Below are 20,226 nucleotides of genomic sequence, written 5' to 3' on the forward strand. Positions count from 1 at the left end.
CAGTTGGCTGCAGGCCTTTTAAAAACAGCTGAATGTAACCATAATTCATCAGTGTGCTGCTAGCCACCAGAAGGTTTAAAATGAACAATATTGGACTCTATGAAAAGGTCTGAATCTGAGCTTTAAATTGAGGTGTCACTCCAGTAAATCAGATCATGCTAGCCTGAAAGACCAGGCTAAATATATAGAACAGATTTGACCTCTGACCCAGCTCTGAAAGCTGTGTGGTATTGACCACACTAAATGTCTGATTTTAAGCAGCCAGCTTGTGCTATGATGGAAAGCCAACAATTGTTGGAAAGAAGAGAACCTAAGCTTTAATTTGATGTGCAACATGTTTGATTTGAAGCAGGTTTACCAGAAATACAGGAGGATAAGTTAGAATATAAAACCAGTTGGCTGCAGGCCTTTTAAAAACAGCTGAATGTAACCATAATTCATCAGTGTGCTGCTAGCCACCAGAAGGTTTAAAATCAACAATATTGGACTCTATGAAAAGGTCTGAATCTGAGCTTTAAATTGAGGTGTCACTCCAGTAAATCAGATCATGCTAGCCTGAAAGACCAGGCTAAATATACAGAACAGATTTGACCTCTGACCCAGCTCTGAAAGCTGTGTGGTATTGACCACACTAAATGTCTGATTTTAAGCAGCCAGGTTGTGATAGGATGGAAAGCAAACAATTGTTGGAAAGAAGAGAACCTAAGCTTTAATTTGATGTGCAACATGTTTGATTTGAAGCAGGTTTACCAGAAATACAGGAGGATAAGTTAGAATATAAAACCAGTTGGCTGCAGGCCTTTTGAAAACAGCTGAATGTAACCATAATTCATCAGTGTGCTGCTAGCCACCAGAAGGGTTAAAATCAACAATGTTGGACTCTATGAAAAGGTCTGAATCTGAGGTTTACATGGAGGTATCACTCCAGTAAATCAGATCATGCTAGCCTGAAAGACCAGGCTAAATATATAGAACAGATTTGACCTCTGACCCAGCTCTGAAAGCTGTGTGGTATTGACCACACTAAATGTTTGATTTTAAGCAGCCAGCTTGTGCTATGATGGAAAGCCAACAATTGTTGGAAAGAAGAGAACCTAGGCTTTAATTTGAAGTGCAACATGTTTGATTTGAAGCAGGTTTACCAGAAATACAGGAGGATAAGGTAGAATATAAAACCAGTTGGCTGCAGGCCTTTTGAAAACAGCTGAATGTAACCATAATTCATCAGTGTGCTGCTAGCCACCAGAAGGGTTAAACTCAACAATGTTGGACTCTATGAAAAGGTCTGAATCTGAGGTTTACATGGAGGTATCACTCCAGTAAATCAGATCATGCTAGCCTGAAAGACCAGGCTAAATATACAGAACAGATTTGACCTCTGACCCAGCTCTGAAAGCTGTGTGGTATTGACCACACTAAATGTCTGATTTTAAGCAGCCAGGTTGTGCTATGATGGAAAGCCAACAATTGATGGAAAGAAGAGAACCTAAGCTTTAATTTGATGTGCAACATGTTTGATTTGAAGCAGGTTTACCAGAAATACAGGAGGATAAGTTAGAATATAAAACCAGTTGGCTGCAGGCCTTTTGAAAACAGCTGAATGTAACCATAATTCATCAGTGTGCTGCTAGCCACCAGAAGGGGTAAAATCAACAATGTTGGACTCTATGAAAAGGTCTGAATCTGAGGTTTACATGGAGGTATCACTCCAGTAAATCAGATCATGCTAGCCTGAAAGACCAGGCTAAATATATAGAACAGATTTGACCTCTGACCCAGCTCTGAAAGCTGTGTGGTATTGACCACACTAAATGTCTGATTTTAAGCAGCCAGCTTGTGCTATGATGGAAAGCCAACAATTGTTGGAAAGAAGAGAACCTAGGCTTTAATTTGAAGTGCAACATGTTTGATTTGAAGCAGGTTTACCAGAAATACAGGAGGATAAGGTAGAATATAAAACCAGTTGGCTGCAGGCCTTTTGAAAACAGCTGAATGTAACCATAATTCATCAGTGTGCTGCTAGCCACCAGAAGGGTTAAAATCAACAATGTTGGACTCTATGAAAAGGTCTGAATCTGAGGTTTACATGGAGGTATCACTCCAGTAAATCAGATCATGCTAGCCTGAAAGACCAGGCTAAATATACAGAACAGATTTGACCTCTGACCCAGCTCTGAAAGCTGTGTGGTATTGACCACACTAAATGTCTGATTTTAAGCAGCCAGGTTGTGCTATGATGGAAAGCCAACAATTGATGGAAAGAAGAGAACCTAAGCTTTAATTTGATGTGCAACATGTTTGATTTGAAGCAGGTTTACCAGAAATACAGGAGGATAAGGTAGAATATAAAACCTGTTGGCTGCAGGCCTTTTAAAAACAGCTGAATATAACCATAATTCATCAGTGTGCTGCTAGCCACCAGAAGGTTTAAAATGAACAATGTTGGAGTCTATGAAAAGGTCTGAATCTGAGCTTTAAATTGAGGTGTCACTCCAGTAAATCAGATCATGCTAGCCTGAAAGACCAGGCTAAATATACAGAACAGATTTGACCTCTGACCCAGCTCTGAAAGCTGTGTGGTATTGACCACACTAAATGTCTGATTTTAAGCAGCCAGCTTGTGCTATGATGGAAAGCCAACAAGTGTTGGAAAGAAGAGAACCTAAGCTTTAATTTGATGTGCAACATGTTTGATTTGAAGCAGGTTTACCAGAAATACAGGAGGATAAGGTAGAATATAAAACCAGTTGGCTGCAGGCCTTTTGAAAACAGCTGAATGTAACCATAATTCATCAGTGTGCTGCTAGCCACCAGAAGGTTTAAAATGAACAATGTTGGACTCTATGAAAAGGTCTGAATCTGAGGTTTACATGGAGGTATCACTCCAGTAAATCAGATCATGCTAGCCTGAAAGACCAGGCTAAATATACAGAACAGATTTGACCTCTGACCCAGCTCTGAAAGCTGTGTGGTATTGACCACACTAAATGTCTGATTTTAAGCAGCCAGGTTGTGCTATGATGGAAAGCCAACAATTAATGGAAAGAAGAGAACCTAAGCTTTAATTTGATGTGCAACATGTTTGATTTGAAGCAGGTTTACCAGAAATACAGGAGGATAAGTTAGAATATAAAACCTGTTGGCTACAGTCCTTTTGAAAACAGCTGAATGTAACCATAATTCATCAGTGTGCTGCTAGCCACCAGAAGGGGTAAACTCAACAATGTTGGACTCTATGCAAAGGTCTGAATCTGAGCTTTAAATTGAGGTGTCACTCCAGTAAATCAGATCATGCTAGCCTGAAAGACCAGGCTAAATATACAGAACAGATTTGACCTCTGACCCAGCTCTGAAAGCTGTGTGGTATTGACCACACTAAATGTCTTATTTTAAGCAGCCAGGTTGTGATAGGATGGAAAGCCAACAATTGTTGGAAAGAAGAGAACCTAAGCTTTAATTTGATGTGCAACATGTTTGATTTGAAGCAGGTTTACCAGAAATACAGGAGGATAAGTTAGAATATAAAACCAGTTGGCTGCAGGCCTTTTGAAAACAGCTGAATGTAACCATAATTCATCAGTGTGCTGCTAGCCACCAGAAGGTTTAAAATCAACAATATTGGACTCTATGAAAAGGTCTGAATCTGAGCTTTAAATTGAGGTGTCACTCCAGTAAATCAGATCATGCTAGCCTGAAAGACCAGGCTAAATATATAGAACAGATTTGACCTCTGACCCAGCTCTGAAAGCTGTGTGGTATTGACCACACTAAATGTCTGATTTTAAGCAGCCAGCTTGTGCTATGATGGAAAGCCAACAATTGTTGGAAAGAAGAGAACCTAAGCTTTAATTTGATGTGCAACATGTTTGATTTGAAGCAGGTTTACCAGAAATACAGGAGGATAAGGTAGAATATAAAACCAGTTGGCTGCAGGCCTTTTGAAAACAGCTGAATGTAACCATAATTCATCAGTGTGCTGCTAGCCACCAGAAGGGGTAAAATCAACAATGTTGGACTCTATGAAAAGGTCTGAATCTGAGGTTTACATGGAGGTATCATTCCAGTAAATCAGATCATGCTAGCCTGAAAGACCAGGCTAAATATACAGAACAGATTTGACCTCTGACCCAGCTCTGAAAGCTGTGTGGTATTGACCACACTAAATGTCTGATTTTAAGCAGCCAGGTTGTGCTATGATGGAAAGCCAACAATTGACGGAAAGAAGAGAACCTAAGCTTTAATTTGATGTGCAACATGTTTGATTTGAAGCAGGTTTACCAGAAATACAGGAGGATACTTTAGAATATAAAACCAGTTGGCTACAGGCCTTTTAAAAACAGCTGAATATAACCATAATTCATCAGTGTGCTGCTAGCCACCAGAAGGTTTAAAATGAACAATGTTGGAGTCTATGAAAAGGTCTGAATCTGAGCTTTAAATTGAGGTGTCACTCCAGTAAATCAGATCATGCTAGCCTGAAAGACCAGGCTAAATATACAGAACAGATTTGACCTCTGACCCAGCTCTGAAAGCTGTGTGGTATTGATCACACTAAATGTCTGATTTTAAGCAGCCAGGTTGTGATAGGATGGAAAGCCAACAATTGTTGGAAAGAAGAGAACCTAAGCTTTAATTTGATGTGCAACATGTTTGATTTGAAGCAGGTTTACCAGAAATACAGGAGGATAAGTTAGAATATAAAACCAGTTGGCTGCAGGCCTTTTGAAAACAGCTGAATGTAACCATAATTCATCAGTGTGCTGCTAGCCACCAGAAGGGTTAAAATCAACAATGTTGGACTCTATGAAAAGGTCTGAATCTGAGGTTTACATGGAGGTATCATTCCAGTAAATCAGATCATGCTAGCCTGAAAGACCAGGCTAAATATACAGAACAGATTTGACCTCTGACCCAGCTCTGAAAGCTGTGTGGTATTGACCACACTAAATGTCTGATTTTAAGCAGCCAGGTTGTGCTATGATGGAAAGCCAACAATTGATGGAAAGAAGAGAACCTAAGCTTTAATTTGATGTGCAACATGTTTGATTTGAAGCAGGTTTACCAGAAATACAGGAGGATAAGTTAGAATATAAAACCTGTTGGCTACAGGCCTTTTGAAAACAGCTGAATGTAACCATAATTCATCAGTGTGCTGCTAGCCACCAGAAGGGTTAAAATCAACAATGTTGGACTCTATGAAAAGGTCTGAATCTGAGCTTTAAATTGAGGTGTCACTCCAGTAAATCAGATCATGCTAGCCTGAAAGACCAGGCTAAATATACAGAACAGATTTGACCTCTGACCCAGCTCTGAAAGCTGTGTGGTATTGACCACACTAAATGTCTGATTTTAAGCAGCCAGCTTGTGCTATGATGGAAAGCCAACAATTGTTGGAAAGAAGAGAACCTAAGCTTTAATTTGATGTGCAACATGTTTGATTTGAAGCAGGTTTACCAGAAATACAGGAGGATAAGTTAGAATATAAAACCAGTTGGCTGCAGGCCTTTTAAAAACAGCTGAATGTAACCATAATTCATCAGTGTGCTGCTAGCCACCAGAAGGTTTAAAATGAACAATATTGGACTCTATGAAAAGGTCTGAATCTGAGCTTTAAATTGAGGTGTCACTCCAGTAAATCAGATCATGCTAGCCTGAAAGACCAGGCTAAATATATAGAACAGATTTGACCTCTGACCCAGCTCTGAAAGCTGTGTGGTATTGACCACACTAAATGTCTGATTTTAAGCAGCCAGCTTGTGCTATGATGGAAAGCCAACAATTGTTGGAAAGAAGAGAACCTAAGCTTTAATTTGATGTGCAACATGTTTGATTTGAAGCAGGTTTACCAGAAATACAGGAGGATAAGTTAGAATATAAAACCAGTTGGCTGCAGGCCTTTTAAAAACAGCTGAATGTAACCATAATTCATCAGTGTGCTGCTAGCCACCAGAAGGGTTAAAATCAACAATGTTGGACTCTATGAAAAGGTCTGAATCTGAGGTTTACATGGAGGTATCACTCCAGTAAATCAGATCATGCTAGCCTGAAAGACCAGGCTAAATATATAGAACAGATTTGACCTCTGACCCAGCTCTGAAAGCTGTGTGGTATTGACCACACTAAATGTTTGATTTTAAGCAGCCAGCTTGTGCTATGATGGAAAGCCAACAATTGTTGGAAAGAAGAGAACCTAGGCTTTAATTTGAAGTGCAACATGTTTGATTTGAAGCAGGTTTACCAGAAATACAGGAGGATAAGGTAGAATATAAAACCAGTTGGCTGCAGGCCTTTTGAAAACAGCTGAATGTAACCATAATTCATCAGTGTGCTGCTAGCCACCAGAAGGGTTAAACTCAACAATGTTGGACTCTATGAAAAGGTCTGAATCTGAAGTTTACATGGAGGTATCACTCCAGTAAATCAGATCATGCTAGCCTGAAAGACCAGGCTAAATATACAGAACAGATTTGACCTCTGACCCAGCTCTGAAAGCTGTGTGGTATTGACCACACTAAATGTCTGATTTTAAGCAGCCAGGTTGTGCTATGATGGAAAGCCAACAATTGATGGAAAGAAGAGAACCTAAGCTTTAATTTGATGTGCAACATGTTTGATTTGAAGCAGGTTTACCAGAAATACAGGAGGATAAGTTAGAATATAAAACCAGTTGGCTGCAGGCCTTTTGAAAACAGCTGAATGTAACCATAATTCATCAGTGTGCTGCTAGCCACCAGAAGGGGTAAAATCAACAATGTTGGACTCTATGAAAAGGTCTGAATCTGAGGTTTACATGGAGGTATCACTCCAGTAAATCAGATCATGCTAGCCTGAAAGACCAGGCTAAATATATAGAACAGATTTGACCTCTGACCCAGCTCTGAAAGCTGTGTGGTATTGACCACACTAAATGTCTGATTTTAAGCAGCCAGCTTGTGCTATGATGGAAAGCCAACAATTGTTGGAAAGAAGAGAACCTAAGCTTTAATTTGATGTGCAACATGTTTGATTTGAAGCAGGTTTACCAGAAATACAGGAGGATAAGGTAGAATATAAAACCAGTTGGCTGCAGGCCTTTTGAAAACAGCTGAATGTAACCATAATTCATCAGTGTGCTGCTAGCCACCAGAAGGGTTAAAATCAACAATGTTGGACTCTATGAAAAGGTCTGAATCTGAGCTTTAAATTGAGGTGTCACTCCAGTAAATCAGATCATGCTAGCCTGAAGGACCAGGCTAAATATACAGAACAGATTTGACCTCTGACCCAGCTCTGAAAGCTGTGTGGTATTGACCACACTAAATGTCTGATTTTAAGCAACCAGGTTGTGCTATGATGGAAAGCCAACAATTGACGGAAAGAAGAGAACCTAAGCTTTAATTTGATGTGCAACATGTTTGATTTGAAGCAGGTTTACCAGAAATACAGGAGGATACTTTAGAATATAAAACCAGTTGGCTACAGGCCTTTTAAAAACAGCTGAATATAACGATAATTCATCAGTGTGCTGCTAGCCACCAGAAGGTTTAAAATGAACAATGTTGGAGTCTATGAAAAGGTCTGAATCTGAGCTTTAAATTGAGGTGTCACTCCAGTAAATCAGATCATGCTAGCCTGAAAGACCAGGCTAAATATACAGAACAGATTTGACCTCTGACCCAGCTCTGAAAGCTGTGTGGTATTGATCACACTAAATGTCTGATTTTAAGCAGCCAGGTTGTGATAGGATGGAAAGCCAACAATTGTTGGAAAGAAGAGAACCTACGCTTTAATTTGATGTGCAACATGTTTGATTTGAAGCAGGTTTACCAGAAATACAGGAGGATAAGTTAGAATATAAAACCAGTTGGCTGCAGGCCTTTTGAAAACAGCTGAATGTAACCATAATTCATCAGTGTGCTGCTAGCCACCAGAAGGGTTAAAATCAACAATATTAGACTCTATGAAAAGGTCTGAATCTGAGGTTTAAATGGAGGTATCATTCCAGTAAATCAGATCATGCTAGCCTGAAAGACCAGGCTAAATATATAGAACAGATTTGACCTCTGACCCAGCTCTGAAAGCTGTGTGGTATTGACCACACTAAATGTCTGATTTTAAGCAGCCAGCTTGTGCTATGATGGAAAGCCAACAATTGTTGGAAAGAAGAGAACCTAAGCTTTAATTTGATGTGCAACATGTTTGATTTGAAGCAGGTTTACCAGAAATACAGGAGGATAAGGTAGAATATAAAACCAGTTGGCTGCAGGCCTTTTGAAAACAGCTGAATGTAACCATAATTCATCAGTGTGCTGCTAGCCACCAGAAGGGGTAAAATCAACAATGTTGGACTCTATGAAAAGGTCTGAATCTGAGCTTTAAATTGAGGTGTCACTCCAGTAAATCAGATCATGCTAGCCTGAAGGACCAGGCTAAATATACAGAACAGATTTGACCTCTGACCCAGCTCTGAAAGCTGTGTGGTATTGACCACACTAAATGTCTGATTTTAAGCAGCCAGCTTGTGATAGGATGGAAAGCCAACAATTGATGGAAAGAAGAGAACCTAAGCTTTAATTTGATGCGCAACATGTTTGATTTGAAGCAGGTTTACCAGAAATACAGGAGGATAAGTTAGAATATAAAACCTGTTGGCTACAGGCCTTTTAAAAACAGCTGAATATAACCATAATTCATCAGTGTGCTGCTAGCCACCAGAAGGTTTAAAATGAACAATGTTGGAGTCTATGAAAAGGTTTGAATCTGAGCTTTAAATTGAGGTGTCACTCCAGTAAATCAGATCATGCTAGCCTGAAAGACCAGGCTAAATATACAGAACAGATTTGACCTCTGACCCAGCTCTGAAAGCTGTGTGGTATTGACCACACTAAATGTCTGATTTTAAGCAGCCAGGTTGTGCTATGATGGAAAGCCAACAATTGTTGGAAAGAAGAGAACCTAAGCTTTAATTTGATGTGCAACATGTTTGATTTGAAGCAGGTTTACCAGAAATACAGGAGGATAAGTTAGAATATAAAACCAGTTGGCTGCAGGCCTTTTAAAAACAGCTGAATGTAACCATAATTCATCAGTGTGCTGCTAGCCACCAGAAGGTTTAAAATCAACAATATTGGACTCTATGAAAAGGTCTGAATCTGAGCTTTAAATTGAGGTGTCACTCCAGTAAATCAGATCATGCTAGCCTGAAAGACCAGGCTAAATATACAGAACAGATTTGACCTCTGACCCAGCTCTGAAAGCTGTGTGGTATTGACCACACTAAATGTCTGATTTTAAGCAGCCAGGTTGTGCTATGATGGAAAGCCAACAATTGTTGGAAAGAAGAGAACCTAAGCTTTAATTTGATGTGCAACATGTTTGATTTGAAGCAGGTTTACCAGAAATACAGGAGGATAAGTTAGAATATAAAACCAGTTGGCTGCAGGCCTTTTAAAAACAGCTGAATGTAACCATAATTCATCAGTGTGCTGCTAGCCACCAGAAGGTTTAAAATCAACAATATTGGACTCTATGAAAAGGTCTGAATCTGAGCTTTAAATTGAGGTGTCACTCCAGTAAATCAGATCATGCTAGCCTGAAAGACCAGGCTAAATATATAGAACAGATTTGACCTCTGACCCAGCTCTGAAAGCTGTGTGGTATTGACCACACTAAATGTCTTATTTTAAGCAGCCAGGTCGTGATAGGATGGAAAGCCAACAATTGTTGGAAAGAAGAGAACCTAAGCTTTAATTTGATGTGCAACATGTTTGATTTGAAGCAGGTTTACCAGAAATACAGGAGGATAAGTTAGAATATAAAACCAGTTGGCTGCAGGCCTTTTGAAAACAGCTGAATGTAACCATAATTCATCAGTGTGCTGCTAGCCACCAGAAGGGTTAAAATCAACAATGTTGGACTCTATGAAAAGGTCTGAATCTGAGGTTTACATGGAGGTATCACTCCAGTAAATCAGATCATGCTAGCCTGAAAGACCAGGCTAAATATATAGAACAGATTTGACCTCTGACCCAGCTCTGAAAGCTGTGTGGTATTGACCACACTAAATGTTTGATTTTAAGCAGCCAGCTTGTGCTATGATGGAAAGCCAACAATTGTTGGAAAGAAGAGAACCTAGGCTTTAATTTGAAGTGCAACATGTTTGATTTGAAGCAGGTTTACCAGAAATACAGGAGGATAAGGTAGAATATAAAACCAGTTGGCTGCAGGCCTTTTGAAAACAGCTGAATGTAACCATAATTCATCAGTGTGCTGCTAGCCACCAGAAGGGTTAAACTCAACAATGTTGGACTCTATGAAAAGGTCTGAATCTGAAGTTTACATGGAGGTATCACTCCAGTAAATCAGATCATGCTAGCCTGAAAGACCAGGCTAAATATACAGAACAGATTTGACCTCTGACCCAGCTCTGAAAGCTGTGTGGTATTGACCACACTAAATGTCTGATTTTAAGCAGCCAGGTTGTGCTATGATGGAAAGCCAACAATTGATGGAAAGAAGAGAACCTAAGCTTTAATTTGATGTGCAACATGTTTGATTTGAAGCAGGTTTACCAGAAATACAGGAGGATAAGTTAGAATATAAAACCAGTTGGCTGCAGGCCTTTTGAAAACAGCTGAATGTAACCATAATTCATCAGTGTGCTGCTAGCCACCAGAAGGGGTAAAATCAACAATGTTGGACTCTATGAAAAGGTCTGAATCTGAGGTTTACATGGAGGTATCATTCCAGTAAATCAGATCATGCTAGCCTGAAAGACCAGGCTAAATATACAGAACAGATTTGACCTCTGACCCAGCTCTGAAAGCTGTGTGGTATTGACCACACTAAATGTCTGATTTTAAGCAGCCAGGTTGTGATAGGATGGAAAGCCAACAATTGTTGGAAAGAAGAGAACCTAAGCTTTAATTTGATGTGCAACATGTTTGATTTGAAGCAGGTTTACCAGAAATACAGGAGGATAAGTTAGAATATAAAACCAGTTGGCTGCAGGCCTTTTGAAAACAGCTGAATGTAACCATAATTCATCAGTGTGCTGCTAGCCACCAGAAGGTTTAAAATGAACAATGTTGGACTCTATGAAAAGGTCTGAATCTGAGCTTTAAATTGAGGTGTCACTCCAGTAAATCAGATCATGCTAGCCTGAAAGACCAGGCTAAATATACAGAACAGATTTGACCTCTGACCCAGCTCTGAAAGTTGTGTGGTATTGACCACACTAAATGTCTGATTTTAAGCAGCCAGCTTGTGCTATGATGGAAAGCCAACAATTGATGGAAAGAAGAGAACCTAAGCTTTAATTTGATGTGCAACATGTTTGATTTGAAGCAGGTTTACCAGAAATACAGGAGGATAAGGTAGAATATAAAACCTGTTGGCTGCAGGCCTTTTGAAAACAGCTGAATGTAACCATAATTCATCAGTGTGCTGCTAGCCACCAGAAGGGGTAAAATCAACAATGTTGGAGTCTATGAAAAGGTCTGAATCTGAGCTTTAAATTGAGGTGTCACTCCAGTAAATCAGATCATGCTAGCCTGAAAGACCAGGCTAAATATACAGAACAGATTTGACCTCTGACCCAGCTCTGAAAGCTGTGTGGTATTGACCACACTAAATGTCTGATTTTAAGCAGCCAGGTTGTGCTATGATGGAAAGCCAACAATTGTTGGAAAGAAGAGAACCTAAGCTTTAATTTGATGTGCAACATGTTTGATTTGAAGCAGGTTTACCAGAAATACAGGAGGATAAGTTAGAATATAAAACCAGTTGGCTGCAGGCCTTTTAAAAACAGCTGAATGTAACCATAATTCATCAGTGTGCTGCTAGCCACCAGAAGGTTTAAAATGAACAATATTGGACTCTATGAAAAGGTCTGAATCTGAGCTTTAAATTGAGGTGTCACTCCAGTAAATCAGATCATGCTAGCCTGAAAGACCAGGCTAAATATATAGAACAGATTTGACCTCTGACCCAGCTCTGAAAGCTGTGTGGTATTGACCACACTAAATGTCTGATTTTAAGCAGCCAGGTTGTGCTATGATGGAAAGCCAACAATTAATGGAAAGAAGAGAACCTAAGCTTTAATTTGATGTGCAACATGTTTGATTTGAAGCAGGTTTACCAGAAATAGAGGAGGATAAGTTAGAATATAAAACCTGTTGGCTACAGGCCTTTTGAAAACAGCTGAATGTAACCATAATTCATCAGTGTGCTGCTAGCCACCAGAAGGGTTAAAATCAACAATGTTGGAGTCTATGAAAAGGTCTGAATCTGAGGTTTACATGGAGGTATCATTCCAGTAAATCAGATCATGCTAGCCTGAAAGACCAGGCTAAATATACAGAACAGATTTGACCTCTGACCCAGCTCTGAAAGCTGTGTGGTATTGACCACACTAAATGTCTGATTTTAAGCAGCCAGGTTGTGCTATGATGGAAAGCCAACAATTGTTGGAAAGAAGAGAACCTAAGCTTTAATTTGATGTGCAACATGTTTGATTTGAAGCAGGTTTACCAGAAATACAGGAGGATAAGTTAGAATATAAAACCAGTTGGCTGCAGGCCTTTTGAAAACAGCTGAATGTAACCATAATTCATCAGTGTGCTGCTAGCCACCAGAAGGGTTAAAATCAACAATGTTGGACTCTATGAAAAGGTCTGAATCTGAGGTTTACATGGCGGTATCACTCCAGTAAATCAGATCATGCTAGCCTGAAAGACCAGGCTAAATATACAGAACAGATTTGACCTCTGACCCAGCTCTGAAAGCTGTGTGGTATTGACCACACTAAATGTCTGATTTTAAGCAGCCAGGTTGTGCTATGATGGAAAGCCAACAATTGATGGAAAGAAGAGAACCTAAGCTTTAATTGAATGTGCAACATGTTTGATTTGAAGCAGGTTTACCAGAAATACAGGAGGATAAGGTAGAATATAAAACCAGTTGGCTGCAGGCCTTTTGAAAACAGCTGAATGTAACCATAATTCATCAGTGTGCTGCTAGCCACCAGAAGGGTTAAAATCAACAATGTTGGAGTCTATGAAAAGGTCTGAACCTGAGGTTTACATGGAGGTATCACTCCAGTAAATCAGATCATGCTAGCCTGAAAGACCAGGCTAAATATACAGAACAGATTTGACCTCTGACCCAGCTCTGAAAGCTGTGTGGTATTGACCACACTAAATGTCTGATTTTAAGCAGCCAGGTTGTGCTATGATGGAAAGCCAACAATTGTTGGAAAGAAGAGAACCTAAGCTTTAATTTGATGTGCAACATGTTTGATTTGAAGCAGGTTTACCAGAAATACAGGAGGATAAGTTAGAATATAAAACCAGTTGGCTGCAGGCCTTTTGAAAACAGCTGAATGTAACCATAATTCATCAGTGTGCTGCTAGCCACCAGAAGGGTTAAAATCAACAATGTTGGACTCTATGAAAAGGTCTGAATCTGAGGTTTACATGGCGGTATCACTCCAGTAAATCAGATCATGCTAGCCTGAAAGACCAGGCTAAATATACAGAACAGATTTGACCTCTGACCCAGCTCTGAAAGCTGTGTGGTATTGACCACACTAAATGTCTGATTTTAAGCAGCCAGGTTGTGCTATGATGGAAAGCCAACAATTGATGGAAAGAAGAGAACCTAAGCTTTAATTGAATGTGCAACATGTTTGATTTGAAGCAGGTTTACCAGAAATACAGGAGGATAAGGTAGAATATAAAACCAGTTGGCTGCAGGCCTTTTGAAAACAGCTGAATGTAACCATAATTCATCAGTGTGCTGCTAGCCACCAGAAGGGTTAAAATCAACAATGTTGGAGTCTATGAAAAGGTCTGAATCTGAGGTTTACATGGAGGTATCACTCCAGTAAATCAGATCATGCTAGCCTGAAAGACCAGGCTAAATATACAGAACAGATTTGACCTCTGACCCAGCTCTGAAAGCTGTGTGGTATTGACCACACTAAATGTCTGATTTTAAGCAGCCAGGTTGTGCTATGATGGAAAGCCAACAATTGATGGAAAGAAGAGAACCTAAGCTTTAATTTGATGTGCAACATGTTTGATTTGAAGCAGGTTTACCAGAAATACAGGAGGATACTTTAGAATATAAAACCAGTTGGCTGCAGGCTTTTTAAAAACAGCTGAATATAACCATAATTCATCAGTGTGCTGCTAGCCACCAGAAGGTTTAAAATGAACAATGTTGGACTCTATGAAAAGGTCTGAATCTGAGCTTTAAATTGAGGTGTCACTCCAGTAAATCAGATCATGCTAGCCTGAAAGACCAGGCTAAATATACAGAACAGATTTGACCTCTGACCCAGCTCTGAAAGTTGTGTGGTATTGACCACACTAAATGTCTGATTTTAAGCAGCCAGCTTGTGCTATGATGGAAAGCCAACAATTGATGGAAAGAAGAGAACCTAAGCTTTAATTTGATGTGCAACATGTTTGATTTGAAGCAGGTTTACCAGAAATACAGGAGGATAAGGTAGAATATAAAACCTGTTGGCTGCAGGCCTTTTGAAAACAGCTGAATGTAACCATAATTCATCAGTGTGCTGCTAGCCACCAGAAGGGGTAAAATCAACAATGTTGGAGTCTATGAAAAGGTCTGAATCTGAGCTTTAAATTGAGGTATCACTCCAGTAAATCAGATCATGCTAGCCTGAAAGACCAGGCTAAATATACAGAACAGATTTGACCTCTGACCCAGCTCTGAAAGCTGTGTGGTATTGACCACACTAAATGTCTGATTTTAAGCAGCCAGGTTGTGCTATGATGGAAAGCCAACAATTGTTGGAAAGAAGAGAACCTAAGCTTTAATTTGATGTGCAACATGTTTGATTTGAAGCAGGTTTACCAGAAATACAGGAGGATAAGTTAGAATATAAAACCAGTTGGCTGCAGGCCTTTTAAAAACAGCTGAATGTAACCATAATTCATCAGTGTGCTGCTAGCCACCAGAAGGTTTAAAATGAACAATATTGGACTCTATGAAAAGGTCTGAATCTGAGCTTTAAATTGAGGTGTCACTCCAGTAAATCAGATCATGCTAGCCTGAAAGACCAGGCTAAATATATAGAACAGATTTGACCTCTGACCCAGCTCTGAAAGCTGTGTGGTATTGACCACACTAAATGTCTGATTTTAAGCAGCCAGGTTGTGCTATGATGGAAAGCCAACAATTAATGGAAAGAAGAGAACCTAAGCTTTAATTTGATGTGCAACATGTTTGATTTGAAGCAGGTTTACCAGAAATAGAGGAGGATAAGTTAGAATATAAAACCTGTTGGCTACAGGCCTTTTGAAAACAGCTGAATGTAACCATAATTCATCAGTGTGCTGCTAGCCACCAGAAGGGTTAAAATCAACAATGTTGGAGTCTATGAAAAGGTCTGAATCTGAGGTTTACATGGAGGTATCATTCCAGTAAATCAGATCATGCTAGCCTGAAAGACCAGGCTAAATATACAGAACAGATTTGACCTCTGACCCAGCTCTGAAAGCTGTGTGGTATTGACCACACTAAATGTCTGATTTTAAGCAGCCAGGTTGTGCTATGATGGAAAGCCAACAATTGTTGGAAAGAAGAGAACCTAAGCTTTAATTTGATGTGCAACATGTTTGATTTGAAGCAGGTTTACCAGAAATACAGGAGGATAAGTTAGAATATAAAACCAGTTGGCTGCAGGCCTTTTGAAAACAGCTGAATGTAACCATAATTCATCAGTGTGCTGCTAGCCACCAGAAGGGTTAAAATCAACAATGTTGGACTCTATGAAAAGGTCTGAATCTGAGGTTTACATGGCGGTATCACTCCAGTAAATCAGATCATGCTAGCCTGAAAGACCAGGCTAAATATACAGAACAGATTTGACCTCTGACCCAGCTCTGAAAGCTGTGTGGTATTGACCACACTAAATGTCTGATTTTAAGCAGCCAGGTTGTGCTATGATGGAAAGCCAACAATTGATGGAAAGAAGAGAACCTAAGCTTTAATTGAATGTGCAACATGTTTGATTTGAAGCAGGTTTACCAGAAATACAGGAGGATAAGGTAGAATATAAAACCAGTTGGCTGCAGGCCTTTTGAAAACAGCTGAATGTAACCATAATTCATCAGTGTGCTGCTAGCCACCAGAAGGGTTAAAATCAACAATGTTGGAGTCTATGAAAAGGTCTGAACCTGAGGTTTACATGGAGGTATCACTCCAGTAAATCAGATCATGCTAGCCTGAAAGACCAGGCTAAATATACAGAACAGATTTGACCTCTGACCCAGCTCTGAAAGCTGTGTGGTATTGACCACACTAAATGTCTGATTTTAAGCAGCCAGGTTGTGCTATGATGGAAAGCCAACAATTAATGGAAAGAAGAGAACCTAAGCTTTAATTTGATGTGCAACATGTTTGATTTGAAGCAGGTTTACCAGAAATAGAGGAGGATAAGTTAGAATATAAAACCTGTTGGCTACAGGCCTTTTGAAAACAGCTGAATGTAACCATAATTCATCAGTGTGCTGCTAGCCACCAGAAGGGTTAAAATCAACAATGTTGGAGTCTATGAAAAGGTCTGAATCTGAGGTTTACATGGAGGTATCATTCCAGTAAATCAGATCATGCTAGCCTGAAAGACCAGGCTAAATATACAGAACAGATTTGACCTCTGACCCAGCTCTGAAAGCTGTGTGGTATTGACCACACTAAATGTCTGATTTTAAGCAGCCAGGTTGTGCTATGATGGAAAGCCAACAATTGTTGGAAAGAAGAGAACCTAAGCTTTAATTTGATGTGCAACATGTTTGATTTGAAGCAGGTTTACCAGAAATACAGGAGGATAAGTTAGAATATAAAACCAGTTGGCTGCAGGCCTTTTGAAAACAGCTGAATGTAACCATAATTCATCAGTGTGCTGCTAGCCACCAGAAGGGTTAAAATCAACAATGTTGGACTCTATGAAAAGGTCTGAATCTGAGGTTTACATGGCGGTATCACTCCAGTAAATCAGATCATGCTAGCCTGAAAGACCAGGCTAAATATACAGAACAGATTTGACCTCTGACCCAGCTCTGAAAGCTGTGTGGTATTGACCACACTAAATGTCTGATTTTAAGCAGCCAGGTTGTGCTATGATGGAAAGCCAACAATTGATGGAAAGAAGAGAACCTAAGCTTTAATTGAATGTGCAACATGTTTGATTTGAAGCAGGTTTACCAGAAATACAGGAGGATAAGGTAGAATATAAAACCAGTTGGCTGCAGGCCTTTTGAAAACAGCTGAATGTAACCATAATTCATCAGTGTGCTGCTAGCCACCAGAAGGGTTAAAATCAACAATGTTGGAGTCTATGAAAAGGTCTGAACCTGAGGTTTACATGGAGGTATCACTCCAGTAAATCAGATCATGCTAGCCTGAAAGACCAGGCTAAATATACAGAACAGATTTGACCTCTGACCCAGCTCTGAAAGCTGTGTGGTATTGACCACACTAAATGTCTGATTTTAAGCAGCCAGGTTGTGCTATGATGGAAAGCCAACAATTGTTGGAAAGAAGAGAACCTAAGCTTTAATTTGATGTGCAACATGTTTGATTTGAAGCAGGTTTACCAGAAATACAGGAGGATAAGTTAGAATATAAAACCAGTTGGCTGCAGGCCTTTTGAAAACAGCTGAATGTAACCATAATTCATCAGTGTGCTGCTAGCCACCAGAAGGGTTAAAATCAACAATGTTGGACTCTATGAAAAGGTCTGAATCTGAGGTTTACATGGCGGTATCACTCCAGTAAATCAGATCATGCTAGCCTGAAAGACCAGGCTAAATATACAGAACAGATTTGACCTCTGACCCAGCTCTGAAAGCTGTGTGGTATTGACCACACTAAATGTCTGATTTTAAGCAGCCAGGTTGTGCTATGATGGAAAGCCAACAATTGATGGAAAGAAGAGAACCTAAGCTTTAATTGAATGTGCAACATGTTTGATTTGAAGCAGGTTTACCAGAAATACAGGAGGATAAGGTAGAATATAAAACCAGTTGGCTGCAGGCCTTTTGAAAACAGCTGAATGTAACCATAATTCATCAGTGTGCTGCTAGCCACCAGAAGGGTTAAAATCAACAATGTTGGAGTCTATGAAAAGGTCTGAATCTGAGGTTTACATGGAGGTATCACTCCAGTAAATCAGATCATGCTAGCCTGAAAGACCAGGCTAAATATACAGAACAGATTTGACCTCTGACCCAGCTCTGAAAGCTGTGTGGTATTGACCACACTAAATGTCTGATTTTAAGCAGCCAGGTTGTGCTATGATGGAAAGCCAACAATTGATGGAAAGAAGAGAACCTAAGCTTTAATTTGATGTGCAACATGTTTGATTTGAAGCAGGTTTACCAGAAATACAGGAGGATACTTTAGAATATAAAACCAGTTGGCTGCAGGCTTTTTAAAAACAGCTGAATATAACCATAATTCATCAGTGTGCTGCTAGCCACCAGAAGGTTTAAAATGAACAATGTTGGACTCTATGAAAAGGTCTGAATCTGAGCTTTAAATTGAGGTGTCACTCCAGTAAATCAGATCATGCTAGCCTGAAAGACCAGGCTAAATATACAGAACAGATTTGACCTCTGACCCAGCTCTGAAAGTTGTGTGGTATTGACCACACTAAATGTCTGATTTTAAGCAGCCAGCTTGTGCTATGATGGAAAGCCAACAATTGATGGAAAGAAGAGAACCTAAGCTTTAATTTGATGTGCAACATGTTTGATTTGAAGCAGGTTTACCAGAAATACAGGAGGATAAGGTAGAATATAAAACCTGTTGGCTGCAGGCCTTTTGAAAACAGCTGAATGTAACCATAATTCATCAGTGTGCTGCTAGCCACCAGAAGGGGTAAAATCAACAATGTTGGAGTCTATGAAAAGGTCTGAATCTGAGCTTTAAATTGAGGTATCACTCCAGTAAATCAGATCATGCTAGCCTGAAAGACCAGGCTAAATATACAGAACAGATTTGACCTCTGACCCAGCTCTGAAAGCTGTGTGGTATTGACCACACTAAATGTCTGATTTTAAGCAGCCAGGTTGTGCTATGATGGAAAGCCAACAATTGTTGGAAAGAAGAGAACCTAAGCTTTAATTTGATGTGCAACATGTTTGATTTGAAGCAGGTTTACCAGAAATACAGGAGGATAAGTTAGAATATAAAACCAGTTGGCTGCAGGCCTTTTAAAAACAGCTGAATGTAACCATAATTCATCAGTGTGCTGCTAGCCACCAGAAGGTTTAAAATGAACAATATTGGACTCTATGAAAAGGTCTGAATCTGAGCTTTAAATTGAGGTGTCACTCCAGTAAATCAGATCATGCTAGCCTGAAAGACCAGGCTAAATATATAGAACAGATTTGACCTCTGACCCAGCTCTGAAAGCTGTGTGGTATTGACCACACTAAATGTCTGATTTTAAGCAGCCAGGTTGTGCTATGATGGAAAGCCAACAATTAATGGAAAGAAGAGAACCTAAGCTTTAATTTGATGTGCAACATGTTTGATTTGAAGCAGGTTTACCAGAAATAGAGGAGGATAAGTTAGAATATAAAACCTGTTGGCTACAGGCCTTTTGAAAACAGCTGAATGTAACCATAATTCATCAGTGTGCTGCTAGCCACCAGAAGGGTTAAAATCAACAATGTTGGAGTCTATGAAAAGGTCTGAATCTGAGGTTTACATGGAGGTATCATTCCAGTAAATCAGATCATGCTAGCCTGAAAGACCAGGCTAAATATACAGAACAGATTTGACCTCTGACCCAGCTCTGAAAGCTGTGTGGTATTGACCACACTAAATGTCTGATTTTAAGCAGCCAGGTTGTGCTATGATGGAAAGCCAACAATTGTTGGAAAGAAGAGAACCTAAGCTTTAATTTGATGTGCAACATGTTTGATTTGAAGCAGGTTTACCAGAAATACAGGAGGATAAGTTAGAATATAAAACCAGTTGGCTGCAGGCCTTTTGAAAACAGCTGAATGTAACCATAATTCATCAGTGTGCTGCTAGCCACCAGAAGGGTTAAAATCAACAATGTTGGACTCTATGAAAAGGTCTGAATCTGAGGTTTACATGGCGGTATCACTCCAGTAAATCAGATCATGCTAGCCTGAAAGACCAGGCTAAATATACAGAACAGATTTGACCTCTGACCCAGCTCTGAAAGCTGTGTGGTATTGA

Source organism: Centroberyx gerrardi, chromosome 7 (genome assembly GCF_048128805.1).
Source record: "Centroberyx gerrardi isolate f3 chromosome 7, fCenGer3.hap1.cur.20231027, whole genome shotgun sequence".
NCBI classification, from domain to species: Eukaryota; Metazoa; Chordata; class Actinopteri; order Beryciformes; family Berycidae; genus Centroberyx; species Centroberyx gerrardi.